The 17,708-nt window shown below is 43.6% G+C and overlaps 1 pseudogene; it reads left to right on the top strand.

Moving 5' to 3' along the window:
• LOC132889082 (interferon alpha-inducible protein 27-like protein 2A) overlaps positions 1-17,708 on the top strand; it is a 51,467-nt pseudogene that overhangs the window by 24,164 nt on the left and 9,595 nt on the right.

Raw genomic sequence — 17,708 nt, 5'->3', positions numbered from 1 at the left:
CCGGCTTTTTGCTGCTCGCGGCCATTTTGCTCCCTGTATGTGTGTGTGTGTGTCAGTATGTTTATCATTGGACTGCGTCTATCCATCTGTTTTTGGATCGTGACTGTGGGGTCTGGGTATTGGTTTTGTGGCCCAGGCTTTTACCCATGTTTTACACCTATTCACCGGAGGAATTAAAAAGCCTTAGCACAAGGCACTGCTTGGATTCCGCGGTATTTCATCTGTGCCATTCTAACAGAATCGCGCGCCGCCCTTAATACGTTCACCGGTCTCCGTGCTGTCCTACTGCTTACTATGCTTCGGAGTCTTCCATACCCATCATATGGACACATAATTGGATTGCCAAGGTCAACAAGAATGCTCATGGAATTAATCACGGTGCTCTTTGCTCACTTGAGAAACTGCAATGTTCTGCTGTCTCTGGATTGTCACCTGTGTCTCCTGCGAAGATTGGCCTTCTGAACTCCCCCTTCATCAGCAACAAAGCATCACTCATTAATGACCTAATTTCCAAAAGACCCTGGACATACTTCTGCTGGCGGAAACATGACAAGAGGCTGAGGACTAGCTACATTTAAATATGTCTTCACCAGCTGGTTACACACATCAAAGCCATGTCTCACAGGGAAAGGTGGAGGTCTAGCTGCAGTTTTCCGATGTGGTTTAAAACTTGGAGACTGTTTGTTTGTTTTTCATGATGTTGCATCCTTTGAATATCTGGCTCTGAAAATCTCCACTCCCACACCGATGTTGCTGCTCTTAATTTATCGACCTTCCAAATCATCACCATCTCTTTTTCTGAATGAACTGTTAACTGTAGCCTCATCTGTCTGGACTGCTATCATTCTTCTGGGTGACTTTAATATTTATGTTGATGCTAGTTGCTCCCTTACTGATGAGCTCTTGTCTGTCTTTGAATGTTTTGGTTTAACTCAACATGTTGACTTTCCCACACATAATCATGATCATATACTTGACTTGCTTTGCTCTACTGGTATAAAAAATTGTATCTATATTGGGTTCTTATGTAGGTTTTTACAACCCCGATTCCAAAAAAGTTGGGACAAAGTACAAATTGTAAATAAAAATGGAATGCAATGATGTGGAAGTTTCAAAATTCCATATTTTATTCAGAATAGAACATACTAGATGACATATCAAATGTTTAAACTGAGAAAATGTATCATTTAAAGAGAAAAATTAGGTGATTTTAAATTTCATGACAACAACACATCTCAAAAAAGTTGGGACAAGGCCATGTTTACCACTGTGAAACATCCCCTTTTCTCTTTACAACAGTCTGTAAACGTCTGGGGACTGAGGAGACAAGTTGCTCAAGTTTAGGGATAGGAATGTTAACCCATTCTTGTCTAATGTAGGATTCTAGTTGCTCAACTGTCTTAGGTCTTTTTTGTCGTATCTTCCGTTTTATGATGCGCCAAATGTTTTCTATGGGTTAAAGATCTGGACTGCAGGCTGGCCAGTTCAGTACCCGGACCCTTCTTCTACGCAGCCATGATGCTGTAATTGATGCAGTATGTGGTTTGGCATTGTCATGTTGGAAAATGCAAGGTCTTCCCTGAAAGAGACGTCGTCTGGATGTGAGCATATGTTGCTCTAGAACCTGGATATACCTTTCAGCATTGATGGTGTCTTTCCAGATGTGTAAGCTGCCCATGCCACACGCACTAATGCAACCCCATACCATCAGAGATGCAGGTTTCTGAACTGAGTGCTGATAAGAACTTGGGTCGTCCTTCTCCTCTTTAGTCCGAATGACACGGCGTCCCTGATTTCCATAAAGAACTTCAAAATTTTTATTCGTCTGACCACAGAACAGTTTTCCACTTTGCCACAGTCCATTTTAAATGAGCCTTGGCCCAGAGAAGACGTCTGCGCTTCAGCATCATGTTTAGATACGGCTTCTTCTTTGAACTATAGAGTTTTAGCTGGCAATGGCGGATGGCACGGTGAATTGTGTTCACAGATAATGTTCTCTGGAAATATTCCTGAGCCCATTTTGTGATTTCCAATACAGAAGCATGCCTGTATGTGATGCAGTGCCGGCTAAGGGCCCGAAGATCACGGGCACCCGGTATGGTTTTCCGGCCTTGACTCTTACGCACAGAGATTCTTCCAGATTCTCTGAATCTTTTGATGATATTATGCACTGTAGATGATGATATGTTCAAACTCTTTGCAATTTTACACTGTCAAACTCCTTTCTGATATTGCTCCACTATTTGTCGGCGCAGAATTAGGGGGATTGGTGATCCTCTTCCCATCTTTACTTCTGAGAGCCGCTGCCACTCCAAAATGCTCTTTTTATACCCAGTCATGTTAATGACCTATTGCCAATTGACCTAATGAGTTGCAATTTGGTCTTCCAGCTGTTCCTTTTTTGTACCTTTAACTTTTCCAGCCTCTTATTGCCCCTGTCCCATCTTTTTTGAGATGTGTTGCTGTCATGAAATTTCAAATGAGCCAATATTTCTCATGAAATTTCAAAATGTCTCACTTTCAACATTTGATATGTTGTCTATGTTCTATTGTGAATACAATATCAGTTTTTGAGATTTGTAAATTATTGTATTCCGTTTTTATTTATAATTTGTACTTTGTCCCAACTTTTTTGGAATCGGGGTTGTACTGACCACAAGTTGATTGAGTGTTGTCTCAGTGTGCCCTCTCCTAAACTTCCTCTGCGTTCTACTGTCTCTTTCCGTAATATTTCTTCTATTGATATGCATTCTTCCTCTGTCTCTCCTTCTTTTTGTAAATTTGCTAAGGTTTCCTCCCCTGATGATATGGTTTCTATTTACAATAATACTATATCTAACACACTTAACACTTTCGTGCCCCTTAAAACTAGACAGGTCTCCATGAATTGTGCCTCTCCTTGGTTCACCTCTGAGCTTAGGGCCATGAAGGCCAAAGGAAGGTGGCTAGAGTGCCTTTATAAGAAAACTGCCCTTACTATTCATCTTTCACTCTTCTCTGAGCACATTGCAAAGTACAAGAATGCTCTTAACGCTGCCCGATCCTCCTACTATGCCAGCATCATTAAGAGTGGCAACCATAGACCCAAAACTCTGTTTAATACAAAAAAGAAACTACTTCAGCCCCCTTCCTCAACCACTCCCAGCTCCCCTGCTCAGTGTCGGGCTTTTTTGGATTTCTTCAAGGATAAAATTGACAGTATTTACCAACACTTCCATTCTGAAATTCATTCTTCTGTCACGCAAGTAGCTTTTTCTCATAAAGCTGACTGCTGTCTCTCTGCTTTCTCTCTTGTTGATTCTTCTAAAGTATCAGAAATCCTTACTAAGTTCTCCTCCTCCTCATGTCTGCTGGACCCTGCACCCACTGCACTTCTTAAATCCTGTGTATCTGCTATCTCCCCTTATATTGTTCATATGATTAATCAGTGTTTTGCTTTAGGCACTGTTCCCACCTCCCTCAAAATTGCTTCAGTTACACCAATACTAAAGAAAACTGGTCTCAATCCTCTTTCACTGTCCAATTACAGACCCATCTCTAATCTCCCTTTCCTAGCTAAAGTAATGGAGAGAGTTGTTGCCTCTCAGCTTCATACTTTCCTTGCTCATAATGATCTCCATGAACCCTTTCAGTCAGGCTTTCACAATCTGCATGGCACTGAATCTACTCTCTTAGGAGTTGTTAATGACCTGCTGGTCATCTCAATATCCTTCTCCTCTTGGACCTCACAGCTGCCTTTGACACTGTACATCATGAGCTACTCATTTCCAGACTATCTTCTTTTGGTATTACTGGCTTAGCTCTAGCCTGGTTTCAGTCATATCTAGCAAACAGGCAACAGTTCATCTCTATTGTTGTTGGCTCCTTCAATCTCGAAAGATCATGGTGATCTGTGCCAGGGGTCATCCATCAGTTGTCGAGTTGCAGCGCCTAGTATGACTGTATAGGCCGATGCGTGAGTCGCACAGTCTGCTACAGTTGCTGCAGGTGAAGTTGCTTGGTTGGGTGTCTGTTGATGCCGTCTGCAATCTCCGCTGTTGTTGGAGCCTCCTCTCCCCCCACCGGGTCTCTCTCTTTTCCTCAGCTTCCCCAACGACTGCCTTGGTGGTGGACCGCCAGCTGGCGCGGTCTGAGGCTGCCGTCTCCAGGTCTACGGGGTTGAAGCCGCCTGCCCTCAGGTCGCGCTTGCACACATCCTTGTAGATGGTGCGGGTCATCCTGTGGGTCTGGAGCCTGTGGCCAGCTCAACATACAGCACGTCCTTTGGGATGTGGCCGTCATCCATGCGGCTAGCGTGGTCTAGCCAGTGCAGTCGTCTCTGGGTCAGCATGGCAAACATGCTGGGCATCCCTGCCTTGGCCAGTACATCGGTGTTGGTGACACGGTCCTGCCAGGTGATGCCCAGAAGTCTTCTGAGACAGCGCATGTGGAAGGCGTTCAGTCTGCGTTCTTGGCGGGAGTAGAGGGTCCATGCTTTGCTTCCATAGAGGAGAGTGCTCAGCACACAGGCCTGATACACTCTCATTTCCTAGACTATCTTCTTTTGGTATTACTGGCTTAGCTCTAGCCTGGTTTCAGTCATATCTAGCAAACAGGCAACAGTTCATCTCTATTGGTGTTCATAAATCATCCACTGTTACCATAGCTCAAGGTGTGCCTCAGGGTTCCATCCTTGGTCCCCTTCTTTTTATATTATGTTTCTCCTATAGGCCAGATTATTCACAACCATGACCTTAACTTTCATTGCTATGCTGATGACATTCAAATCTACATCACTATCACCCCTTCCATAGCCTCTGTTCAGCTGCTAAGGACTTGCATCACTGACCTCAAGCAATGGCTGCATAAGAACTGCCTTAAACTTTATGCTAGTAAAATGGAAGTTCCATCAGTAGGTACCAAAACACAGGTTTTGATTTCTCCAATTTCACTACTGATGTTGATGGCTTGTCTACAAGTCCTTCCCAAGTTATGAAAAACCTTGGAGTTCTCTTTGACTCCACCTTTACATTTGAACCCCATTTTAAACTCATTACTAAAGGCTCGGTCCCACTGGCCGATGGACACAAAACGTATGCAAAAAGGACACAGCGGACGAGCAAAATTTCGGGGGTGGCTCTATCCGTTTTCATCCGCTCCAGAAATGGACAAAATTGGCGAAAATTTGCGGGAAAAGAATGGATGTGGGTAGTATACAGCGGGGATGTTAAACGCATGTTCATAGGAAGCCTAGCGGATGGAAGCGGATGGAAGTGGATGACAGCTCCGAAGGGGTTACCGGTGATAACTGAGAAGCGGACGCATAGCAGAAAGAGCGGATGCATAGCGGATTAAGGGGCTGCATCACGTACGCCTAACGGAAACAAAGGGCATGTTGCGCGGATGTATATCGGATGCAGACCGATTGTCCGCTAGGTGTCCTTCTACATACTCTAGACATACTCCAGACATCCTAAATATACGAGATACATCCCAGATATAAACGCTTTGTCCGTTTTGAATACTTTATATACGAGATGCATACGCTTACATCCTTTCTATTTCCGTGCTACTAATGATGAATAGACGTTTCATGTACCTTATCTTTCCTCCCTCTTTCCGTTTTCAGCTGCAGCGGATGTGAGTTGCGAGGATGCCCAGAGGATGCAGAGAGGATACAGCAGACGTTTAACGGATGATAACGGACATAGAACGTTTGTTGCTCGTATATGTCGCGGATTTACATCGTACACGGCGGAAAGTTCATCCGTTCTAAAAGTTTTGTGCAGCTCAAAACTTTTTGCGCGGATGAAATCACAGTGGACGGATGCTCGATGGATAGAGCGTATGAAGCACGTATGCAATGAGTACACAACGGATGCATAGCGTTTTCCAACGGATGGCAAAGATTTTTTTACGTTTTACATCCTCTTTGCATCCGTAAGTGCAGTGGGACCGGGCCTTAAGAATGCATTCTTTCACCTCCACAATGTTGCACGTCTCTGTCCTCTTCTCTTTGAAACTGATGCCAAAATGTTGGTCAATGCATTTATCTTTTCTCATCTTGACTACTGCAATTCTCTCTCTCATGGTCTCCCTGCCACATTGCTCAATCGCCTGCAGTACATCCAAAACTCAGCAGCTAGAGTCCTCACATTCACCAAGTGCACTGCTCACATCAGTCCTGTTCTACAGCAACTGCACTGGCTGCCAGTTATCTGTCGGATTAAATACAAAATCCTGCTACTAACTTATAAAACTCTTCATGGTTTCGCCCCTTTCTATTTCTGTGAGCTGATTCATTTGTACTGTCTCTCCTGCTCCCTCAGATCTTCTGTCTCTGGACTTTTGACTGTCCCTCATTTTAAACTGGCATCTATGGGTGGCAGATCATTCAGTGTTGCTGTTCCTAAACTTTGGAACTCACTACCACAATCGCTTCGTGACTGTTCCACTCTCTCTTCCTTCAGAGCTAACCTGAAAACTTTCCTCTTTACTTCACACTACTTTTATTTTTCTTGTTTGTTTGTTTTTTGTGTAACTCCTGTGTAAAGCATCCTTGGGTTTGTGAAAGGCACTATATAAATTGAACTTATTATTTCAGTCAGGCAGAGTAGTGGGGCAGATAACTAACTGCAAATATCAGAAGAATCATTCATTTTGTCATACAAGCACCAAAATTGGCCTGTATATCTACCATAGGATGCGTTTTCATAAAAAAGAAGTTAGCCACACGAAATTTGAAAATGGCGGTCATTTTTCAAGATGGCCGCTAGGGATGCATACCTAAACCCACATTCAGGTTCAGGTCCGGATTCGAATCCAGAGGTTTAGGTTCAGGTCCGGACCTAATAAGTCCGGACCTGAACCCATGGCATATTTGAATAATGTTCTAACAGCATAATGCGAGCAACTTGGCTAAATTAAGTTGAAGACTCTTTAACAAGGACTACTATCAAAGACAAGGCATAACTGCAGATTGAAATAAACTCAAACTTGTCTGGTTTATTCACTGGTAAGTTCTGACACAACAGTGCAAGTGATCCCTGTAAGTAACTGTAAGGTAGTGTAGTCTTTACACCGATTCACTTGACTTTTGGCGCAGTTGTGCTGCTCATGCCTAGCATGACACAATGAGGTAGTACAGGTAACTGTTCTAAACTAAGGCTAACTAAGTTAAACTAACTGTCTTTTTTTAACTTTTTCTTTACTAGGAAGTTATCAACAACAGCAACAAGTTATCAACAACAGGCTCCAGCATATAGGACTGCAGGGCTCAGGACAAGCAAGCTTGTTCAACAGAAGTTACAGAACATTAGCTACTAGCTAGTAGCTAGTTACTGTCTAGTAGTGACTGTAGTCTATACTCTATACATTCACTTGACTTGTGGCGCAGTTGTGCGACTTGTGCTTGGCATCATGAGTCATGACAATGAGGTACATGTAGTATACTACTAGTACAGGTACTATTCTAAACTAATAAGGCTTAGTTAAACTTGCTTTTGTTCACTTAGGAACAACAGCAACAGCCAACAAGTTATCACAACAGCAACAAGTTATCAACAACAGGCTCCAGCTTATGCCTGCAGGGCTCAAGCTTGTTTAACAGAAGTTACAGATCACTAGCTAGCTGCTAAACTATAGCTTAACAGTTAACACACATTCATGTGTTTTTGTTGAGGAACAAGAGCATGTTGACAGAGTCTGGGTCAAGACGAGCTCTTTCAGCTGATACAATGTCCCCAGCCATACTGAAGACCCGCTCACTTGGCACACTTGTGCCTGGCACGATAAGGTATTTTTTTGGCATGCCTACAGAGGAGTGGTAGTTCATCAACCTTTCCCTGCCAGAATGCAAGCACATCATCTGAAGACTTCAACTTCGGCAAGGCCCTGAACTTCAGTATCTCCTGCTGAATTCTCAGCCAAAGTGGCACCGGTGGCTCAACATGCGTCACAACATCATCATCATTATCCTCAAAGATTTCCTCCATTGCACTTAGCTTTGGCTTCTTTGCAGGAGATGTATCATCACTTTCCTCCTGGGGCTCCTGTAGTGGCACTGGCACGGCTTCCTCGGGTTCCGTCTTCACCACAGTAGACATGTGAGATTGGCTCACTTCGATGCTGTTTGTGAGCCGATCCCACATGTCCACTGGGCCAACCATGGAGCCCTTGAACCTGGGGTCGAGGGCAGTTGCCTCTTTGAGGAACTCTCTCCTTTCATCTTCTCTGTATCTGGCTGAGAGATCTTCCCTGATGGATGACTTAATGTCTTTTGTAAACTTGTCATCCTCGTCTTTGTCAGCCAAGTGCTGTTCCAGTTTGTGGAGCATAGGCAGCACCTGTCCAGAGGTTGGTCTTTTCTCAGACGACATCGCGACTGTGATAATATACGGGAGCTTCATCACCCTGAGGAAATGCTCCATCTTCTCTATGTCATTGTCGGTACACTTCTGCAGCTTCTTGAAGCTGTCTTTCTTCTTGATTTTTTTAAGCAGCTACTACTGCTGGATACTGTTCTACAAACCTTTCAACCGTCAGGTAACTGCTATTCCAGCGTGTCTTACAGTCGAGGATGAGGTTGTGGTTGGGTTTCCCAAGGGCTTCCTGCTTCTCCTTCAGAACTACTTTGGCGAGATATGAATTGCGAAAGTAGGTGATTGGTGGTCTGATGATGGCCAGCATGCTACGCACAGTTGGCACATTCATCGCCTTCTGAGTTGACAGGTTCAATGTATAATAATCTCATCTCATTATCTCTAGCCACTCCATCCTTCTACAGGGTCGCAGGCAAGCTGGAGCCCATCCCAACTGACTACGGGCGAAAGGCGGGGTACACCCTGGACAAGTCGCCAGTTCATCACAGGGCTGACACATAGACATAGACAACCATTCACACTCACATTCACACCTACGGTCAATTTAGAGTCACCAGTTAACCTAACCTGCATGTCTTTGGACTGTGGGGGAAACCGGAGCACCCGGAGGAAACCCACGCGGACACGGGGAGAACATGCAAACTCCACACAGAAAGGCCCTCGCCGGCCCCGGGGCTCGAACCCAGGACCTTCTTGCTGTGAGGCGACAGCCCTAACCACTACACCACCGTGCCGCCCATGTATAATAATAATAATAATAATAATAAGTTAAATTTATATAGCGCCTTTCAAAAAACCCAAGGACGCTTTACAATTATAGACAAGGAAAGAAAAAATAAATAAATAAATAAATATAATAAAAAATAAAAAGTAAAAAGTCCACCAAGTAGGGGTCAGGATGTAATTCCCGTGGTGTAGCAGCCACAGTCCCACCAAAAGGCGCATAAAAACAAGTCCCACATCTCCAGCACCGCCGCCGTGACGCCGTCAGCAACATTGCTCGAACACCACGCCGTGGATCCACACAGCGAGCAGAGAAGCTCCGCCACGCAGAGCGCTGGTGTGTCCCAAACCGCCTGCACAGCCGCCGCGACACCACCGAGCAACATCGCTCGGAACATCACGCCAAGCGTTAAAGCACAGAGCACTGGACAACCACGATGTAAATTGAGCAACAGGCTCACTGCAGTCCATAGCTGGGAGCACAGGCATCACCCACAGCGAACCAAGGCCTGGAGGGAACCGACGCCCCAAACTGGGTCCGGAGCTACACCACAACCGGCGGACAAAACACTCAAACAAACACCAAACTACACAAACACACAGGAAAAAAAATAGAAAAAGAAATAAAATAAGAGCTCTGGTGAGAAGCGGCAGCCAGAACGCGCACGACGTACTCTCAACGGGAAACGGAAACAAAAAAAGTATGGGCGAAGCAGTTAAGTGACAGTTTTATCCCTGCAGTGGTGGTAGCATTCACCATCGCTTTAGCGTTGGCAGTTGTCATTACATCAACCTTGCCCACCAGGCTGAATTTCGTAAGACACTCTTTGATTTCTGCCGCAATGCTCTCTCCTGTTTGTTAGACTTGGGCCTTCAGCGTTTGCAGAACTCTCACTTGCATTGTCCAGTCTTTCAAATAGTGCACTGTTAGGGTCAAATAATGGTCGGCCACTCGTGACGTCCATCCGTCTCCAGTCAGGGCTGCGTACTCCACGTCCTTCAGCTCATCCTTTAGCTTGAGGAGGGCTACCTCATACATTTGCGGAATGAGCCTTTCCGACACTTTGTCACGGCCTGGAACTTGGTAGGCGTGGTTGAGCTCCCTTAGAAGCGCCCGGAAATAGGGATCATCAACTGTGGAAAATGGACGCAAGGATTTGACAATGTAATGGCATAATCTTGCTGTTATTGCGTGCTGCTTGTCTGTTGAAATCTTAGCCTGCTTGGCCAAGATGCACTCGCGACAGGTGTGGAAGGGGAACTTGAAGTTGAAAAAGATCCCAGGGAAGGTAAGTCAGGTTTCCATACCCCAGTGGCAGTGTTGGCACTGGCACCTTTAGAAGTGGAGGCAACTGGTGTGGAGTCTGTGGATGCAGGTGAAGCCCTTGAAGGTTGTCCTACATTCAGCTGGGCCTGGAGGCCCTGGACTGAAGGCAAAATTATGAAATTAATTACAATCAAAGTCTAAAAGCACTGACACGTTTGCTTTATTTCAGCACAGGAGGGCAGCGGGCTAGAGTGAACATATTTTTCAGAGGTAGTATTAGGTACCGTAAAATACTGGTTCGGTCAAATCAAAGCATTGTCATATCAATGTAAAAATGGCAGAAATTTCATTACCATTCATTTCATTACTAGAAAGCTGTGCGTAAAATTTGCAGTATTTAATTTTTTCAAGAATCACCAGCAACACAAGACAAAAAGTATATGATGATTGTATCCTTAGACACTATCCTTATATACTATCCTACTATATGATCCTATGTGTGTTTGAGAGTGTGTTTGTAGCAGAAATTAAAAAAAAAAACATTATAACTGAGTACTGACACTGGCTTTGTCAAGGGAATATAATTCATTGGTATATTATTTTGCATAAAAAAATTTGCTAAATAAAGTTATAAACGTCATACCGGTCCTAGTCCGGTCCTATTATAACAGTTAATATATGCTAATGAGTCTGCTAAGATGATGCACGGTTTGACAAGTTACAAACAAAATTGCAGAAAAAAAACAGGCTATAAAACATTATGAAAATCCTACAAACGTATGGTTAAGCTTACGATAAAAGTTCATAAAACTCACCCTGATCGTTGTTGTTTCGCTCACCAACGCTACCGAACATAGCTGTCAAAGTTGCTGAGGCCGGATGCGGTGTCGTTTCGATCTGGCGATGTCATCGCAAATGTCTTGCAATGTTAGAAGTACCTCCAGCAGTGTGGATAACGCTCTCACAAAGTTTACACTTTGCCTGGTTCTGTGGGAGTTTTGTTACATGGTCCCATACCCTGCTGCTAGTACGCCGTGGCATTGTGTAAACCAGGGAGGTCAAACAAACATGACCCCGTCTGCTGCCGAGAAAACACAAAAGACCTCTAACTATCCAATATGGCGCCCACTGGCAGCCACGCAGTGTTTAGCCAATCACATCGCTAGCTTCCCTTGACGTCATCCAAATCTCGCGAGCAGTTGCAACAACTTGTGAGACTTTGGGAATTCAGCAATGGCCGCCATACACAGCGATGCATGAGAATGTTTTCGTCTTTTTCCAGCGCAAATTTCGCGATCTATGGAAGGTTTAAGATGGTCTAGAATGAAAAGGATATATGTGAGTGCTACATTTTTTTTTACAAGTCCAGTACCGAATCACTGGGGTTTCGGTTTTTTTGGACCTGAACCGAAACGTTTTTACAAGTCCAGAACCGGTCTGGCGTACCAGTACGCATCCCTAATGGCCGCCACTTCCGATAGGCAAGCCCACATGTTCTTACATAGCATGACCTTGTTGAGCGATTTGCTTGATTTTGGTGTCAAAATATATGCAACTTTTGTATCTAGAATCCAAAATCGTATGTTTTAACATGATAACCTGCACCCTAATACCATGTTCTGCACATTTTATTTGAAAATATGCATTAATATAGAGCAATGTAGTGATGTAATATGTGTGGGGTGTAAGGGTATAGTAATAGAAGTAGCATTTGTTTCAGAAGTCAGTCACATCCTCTGGATGGACTCCTGGCACTAGTCCTCACTACTTACCCAACTCTCACCTATGGCTCCAAGAAGTTGCTTGTGTACAGCAGTGGCCACACCTCAGTAAACTGCATTGGCTCGCAGGCTAAACTAGGTGGGGGTAGCATGTGGAGTGACTCTGCATGTAGCTGAGTATGTCTGACTCCATCTATGCTTTGAGGCATTTTTAGTGGCACTAGAGAATGAAGATACTGGCTCATTCTATGCATCTATCAAGAAGACCAAGATGAACTTCTTTCAACAAGAAAAGCTCCAAACTTTCACTAAAGAGAAAATGTTGAAAGAAGACTGCCAGCTCTTCTCCAAGTTATTCATCTCCTGTCAGAGCAAGGAATGTGATCTACATGAGTTTTTCTGCCACAAGAATCAGTCATTTCCAGCAGCCCTCCACAACAGCGGGAGGCTACATGTCTGCTAGAAATCACAGCTAGCTGCCATTCTTGAAGACAAGGTCACACTGCCTGATGCAGAACCTGTCTCATTTCATCTCATTATCTCTAGCCGCTTTATCCTGTTCTACAGGGTCGCAGGCAAGCTGGAGCCTATCCCAGCTGACTACGGGCGAAAGGTGGGGTACACCCTGGACAAGTCGCCAGGTCATCACAGGGCTGACACATAGACACAGACAACCATTCACACTCACATTCACACCTACGGTCAATTTAGAGTCACCAGTTAACCTAACCTGCATGTCTTTGGACTGTGGGGGAAACCGGAGCACCCGGAGGAAACCCATGCAGACACGGGGAGAACATGCAAACTCCGCACAGAAAGGCCCTCGCTGACCACAGGGCTCGAACCCGGACCTTCTTGCTGTGAGGCGACAGCGCTAACCACTACATCACCGTGCCGCCATGCAGAACCTGTGACTGATGCTATCATAATTAACAGTTCAGCACTGGTCAATACACTGCCACCAAGAACTTCAAAGACATTTGCAGAGTATGCTGTACTGGAATTCATCCCCAGAGTTGATGCTTGTCCCATGAAGTATCAGAGAACAGACATTGTATTCAATGTTTATCTATCATCGAGTTTCAAATCAGAATCTCGATCGAAATGAGGACATTGAGCCAAATGCCGGGTCACAGGGACTGGAAAGTTGCCACGGAACTGGCGCAGCTTCCTTTGTCATTCTGCCAACAAAACAAAGCTGTTTCAATACCTGGCTGAGAACGTAGTGTAGCTCCACACTGAAAACCAAGTTGTCATCACTAAAGGCCCAGATGCCCTCAGCAACCATCCCGAGACTAGCCTGAGTGGGATTACTCCTTGCAGTCATGAGGAAGCTGACACTAGAATCTCCCTACATGTCAGTTATGCTGTAAAGGAGGGCATGAAAAGTCATGATCAGTGCCAATGACATGGATGTTCTCATGATCGCTGTCAGTACATTCTCACAACTGCAAGAACTCGGGCTTCAGGAAATGTGGCTGGCTTTTGGCCAGGGACGCAACCTGAAGTGGATCCCAGTACATGAGCTCATCCTGACTCTTGCCCCAGAAAAGATCTGTGGAATGCTGCTTCTTCACTCTTTCATGGGTTGCGATATCATGTCATCATTCAGAGGAAATGGGAAGAAGTCAGCCTGGCAGACATGGGATGTGTGCCTGGAAACTTCTGAAGTATTCTGCAAGTTGAGCTGCTACCCTACAGCTGTTGAAGATCATGACACAAAGCTGCTGGTGAAGTTTGTCGTGATGTTTGACCGCTCTAGTTCAGCTGAAGCAGTTGATGATGCACGGCTTGAACTTTTTGCCAGGAAGTAGAGGTCCTATGAAGCCATCCCTCCAACTCGTGTGGCCCTTGTTCAGCACATCAAGCGCACAGCATATCCTGCAGGTTGCATATGGAGCCAGGCCCTGGTATGCCAGCCCAATGTGGAGAGTCCTGCTGAATGGGGCTGGAAGCAAGAAGGAGATAACTGGAACATTATCTGGTCTGTACTTTCCCCAGTTGCTCAGAGTTGCCAGCAACTCGGGAGGTGTCAGTGCAAGACACAGTCACATAGAAGGTGCAAGTGTTGTAAGTTCAGCTTGAGTTGCACAGCTTTGTGCAGCTGCACCTGCTCTGAATAAGGAATCATAAATTGGACTACTATGAATTAATGAAACACTCACTGTCTTCATGACCAAGGCAAATGATCGTTTATTCACCTGTTCCGTAAGTCACTATTGCAATAAAAACAGTTTGAAAAAACATGTCTTAGTGGTAATTTGTAGATTTAGAATATTCATAGATGCTTTCTGTTGCCAGAATCTGATTCTCAGGGGTCAGAAATGTATGAAATTATGTTAAGATCAACAAAATTGGACAACTGAGTCAAACAGTTATCCCCAAAAGTAAAAATATGACGCCGATGGCCGCCATTTTGAATTTTCACGTGGCTAACGTTTTTTCTTAAATCACCAGCCTACAAGTAATATGCATGCCAAATTTGATTCTTGTATGACAATTTGAACGATTATTCAGTTATCTGCTCCACTAAGAGGATTGGATGGATGTTTTGTTTTGTGTTAAATTTTGGCCACACAGCTCCTCTAACAATCAGGGATGAAAGTCTTCCGGATTTACCCGGAAATCCGGATATTTGACAAAACTCTTGAAAATCTCCGGTTTTCCGAATGGAGAAATTTTTTTTCGGATTTTTCACGTAATACTTCGCATCATCCTTGCATGGGCACAGTCCTTAAATAGCCCAAACATAGTTCATTGATTAAAGACAGGTGTTCTTTGTTAACGGCGCGCGTGCCGGAACTCGTTAGGCACGCGTGCCCAAGGCGCGCCTTCAGGTGCACAAGCTAAGGCGCGCAGGACTGACACCGTTCTGTGCAAGCGCAACACAATCACACTAGAAAGCATGGTCAATCTGCCAGTATAGCTGCAGTCTTTTTAGTTGCGAATTACGAGCATTTTCTCGTGTTATTAATTCGCCATGTCAAAACAAGCAAAACTTTCCTCCTTCTTTCGACGTGAAGAGAGGTAAGCAATTTATTGTTTTTCCATCAAAGTTGCATTTTGTGGTTTCGAAGCTAAGTTTTAGTGCCGTTTCTAGAACACAACATCAAGAAAACGTGGAAGAAACAGCAATAATGGAAGAGTCGGTTTCTAAGCTGCCTAAAACTAGCAATGGGAATTATTTTTTGTTACATAATGTACTCAGGCTGCCAGTCAGTGTGTGACACACACACACCCTACGCCCCTGATTTATATGAGAAATTTGGTATTCATTGGTGTGTTTAAATTTACAGACAATATGACCTAATGTAAACAATTGGCTTCAACTCGCATAAATATGAATTGGAAATTTTTAGTTCACTTTAGCTTATGCAAATGCACAACTCTACTAAAAGATTGATAAACGAGGCTCAATGGCCCCAACATTGAAACCTGAAAGCTTTAGAAACTCTAACAGACCTTTACTTTTTAACAGTACTGTTTTGGGATTTTGCTGAGTTTACCTTCAGCTGCCTGATTTTTTTTTTTTTTCAAAGTAATGAACTGTGTAGCAGGAAAATCACCGCGTTTTCTAAATGCACTCCTGAAAATTACTCATTAACTAGGGGAATTAAATTTGGTATTTTTGACAATCATTAATGTACATGAAAGAAAAAGGCTTAAAAGTTATAACTTGTTTTAGTGAAAATAAGTACTAAAATGCACTAGAATGCAGGGTTTCGCGTGTTTTGTTAAAATATTTTCGGGGAACGTTGCCCGCCCCCCAAATGTGTTTTAGTTTGACTTTCTAAAGTTCAGGGGTTTTTTCTTTGCTCCACTTTCATCTCTAAACAATGTATTTCCATGTTATTTCTGTTTTCAGAATAAAATGCATTAATTTTCTGAATTTAAATTAATTTGAGGTATTAATGATCTGAAAGAAAAAAAATCCATACTGAAGAGCATTCAGCATGTTTATCAACAAAATTGGATTGTGTTCAGTTATTCCTGTGCTGATTTGGTGGTAGTGCTGCATTTTTATTTCCTGTGAAGTTTTTGATTATGCCCTGCGGTAACGTCACAGAGGGACATTGCATGGAGTTAAACAATTCTTCATTTGATGAAGAAAGAAAGAGGATGAAAAAAGTGAATGCAGATGTTAGGTTGAGCTGGGAATTGAACCCGGGTCACTGGTGTAGAAACCCAGCAAACACCCACTAGGCTAAGCGGAGGAATGACTCAAGTGCAGAGGAGTGAGATCAAAGCTACAGTTCAATAAAAAAAAAAAAAAAAAAAAAAGTTTATTGCCCAAGCTCAGAAGTCCAGAAAAATCCACAGCTTGTGAAAAAACAAGATCCACCAAGGTAAATCCAAACAAACAGGAGATATAAGAAAGAAAAAAAAGACATCCCAAAGTCCCAAGAGTTCAAAAATCCAAAACCAAGGAAGAGAAAGCAAAAAGCCAGACGCTCAGAAGATACAAAAAGGCAAAGTTCCAAGTAACAAAAACTAGTCAAAATGTCCCAAAAGAGCAAACTACCAAAGACAAAGGGCTAAGGCGTGCAGTACAAAAGTGACTCATCATAAAACAACACAAAGACTCAGTGACTAGAAAGACAAAATGGGGTAGTATAAATACCCAAAGTAATTGAACACATGACCAGGTCATAATTGGCAATTAAGACTAGGTGGGGCACAAGGCACATGAAAAACAAAGAAGCACATGGCTGTCAAAACAAAAACACAAACCCCCTAGCTGTCAAAACAAACATGACATGGCAAAGATATAATAGCGGCCTCTAGAGGCCAAGATAGTCCCAAAGCCTAACAGCAGAAGGAAGAGAGAATGAGGGAGGGAAAAGTAAATAAGGAAGAGAGAATGCAGAGAAAAGTGAATGAGAAATAGAGAGAAAGAAAAAAGAGAAGTGAGGGAGAGAAAAGTGAGTGAGGAAGAGAATGCAGAGAGAAAAAATGAATGAGAAATAAGAGGAAAAAGTGAGTGAGAAAGAAAGAAAGAAAGAAAGAAAGAAAGAAAGAAAGAAAGAAAGAAAGAAAGTGAAAAGTGAGTGAGAGAAAGAGAAAGTGAGTAAGAAAGGAAAAAGAGTGTGGGGGGGATAATTTGGAGAACCGGACCTTGGCATCTCAGGACCCCGGTTGCCGGTGATGGCCTCTGTCCCCTCTCCTGAATTCTCATTTCACCCTTTCTGTAAATAAATTCTTCTGGACCTGCAGTGCCTCTTCAGGGTGGATGAATTGTACAAAGAGACATTAAACAGATTTTCCATCTAAACTGCATGGGATATGAACCTGATTATCCCGATTCTTTGTGATATAAATCATAAACATGGCACTAGCTAATGAGAGAACTTCCTGATATTGTGGCTATACCTGTAATATGACATCATGTTATAATGTTAATTTTCCTGTGATTTTCCAGAGGAGGTCAAATTTGCAATTGGAGCCACAGCAGGAGTTGCTGCTGGAGCAGGTCAGTATCGGGAATGATTTAGATTCGTAAACATTCTCCAGTTTCCTCCAGATGTTGAAATGGGGATGTGTATGGTGCCTTGTGATCTCATTCAGGGTTTATTCCCATACTGTGTTCTCGTTCTCTCTCTTTTTCTCTCTCTCTTTTCCCCTCAAAATCTTGCCTTC

This window comes from Neoarius graeffei, chromosome 7 (genome assembly GCF_027579695.1).
Source record: "Neoarius graeffei isolate fNeoGra1 chromosome 7, fNeoGra1.pri, whole genome shotgun sequence".
NCBI lineage: Eukaryota > Metazoa > Chordata > Actinopteri > Siluriformes > Ariidae > Neoarius > Neoarius graeffei.
This window is presented reverse-complemented; position numbering and strand designations above follow the sequence as displayed.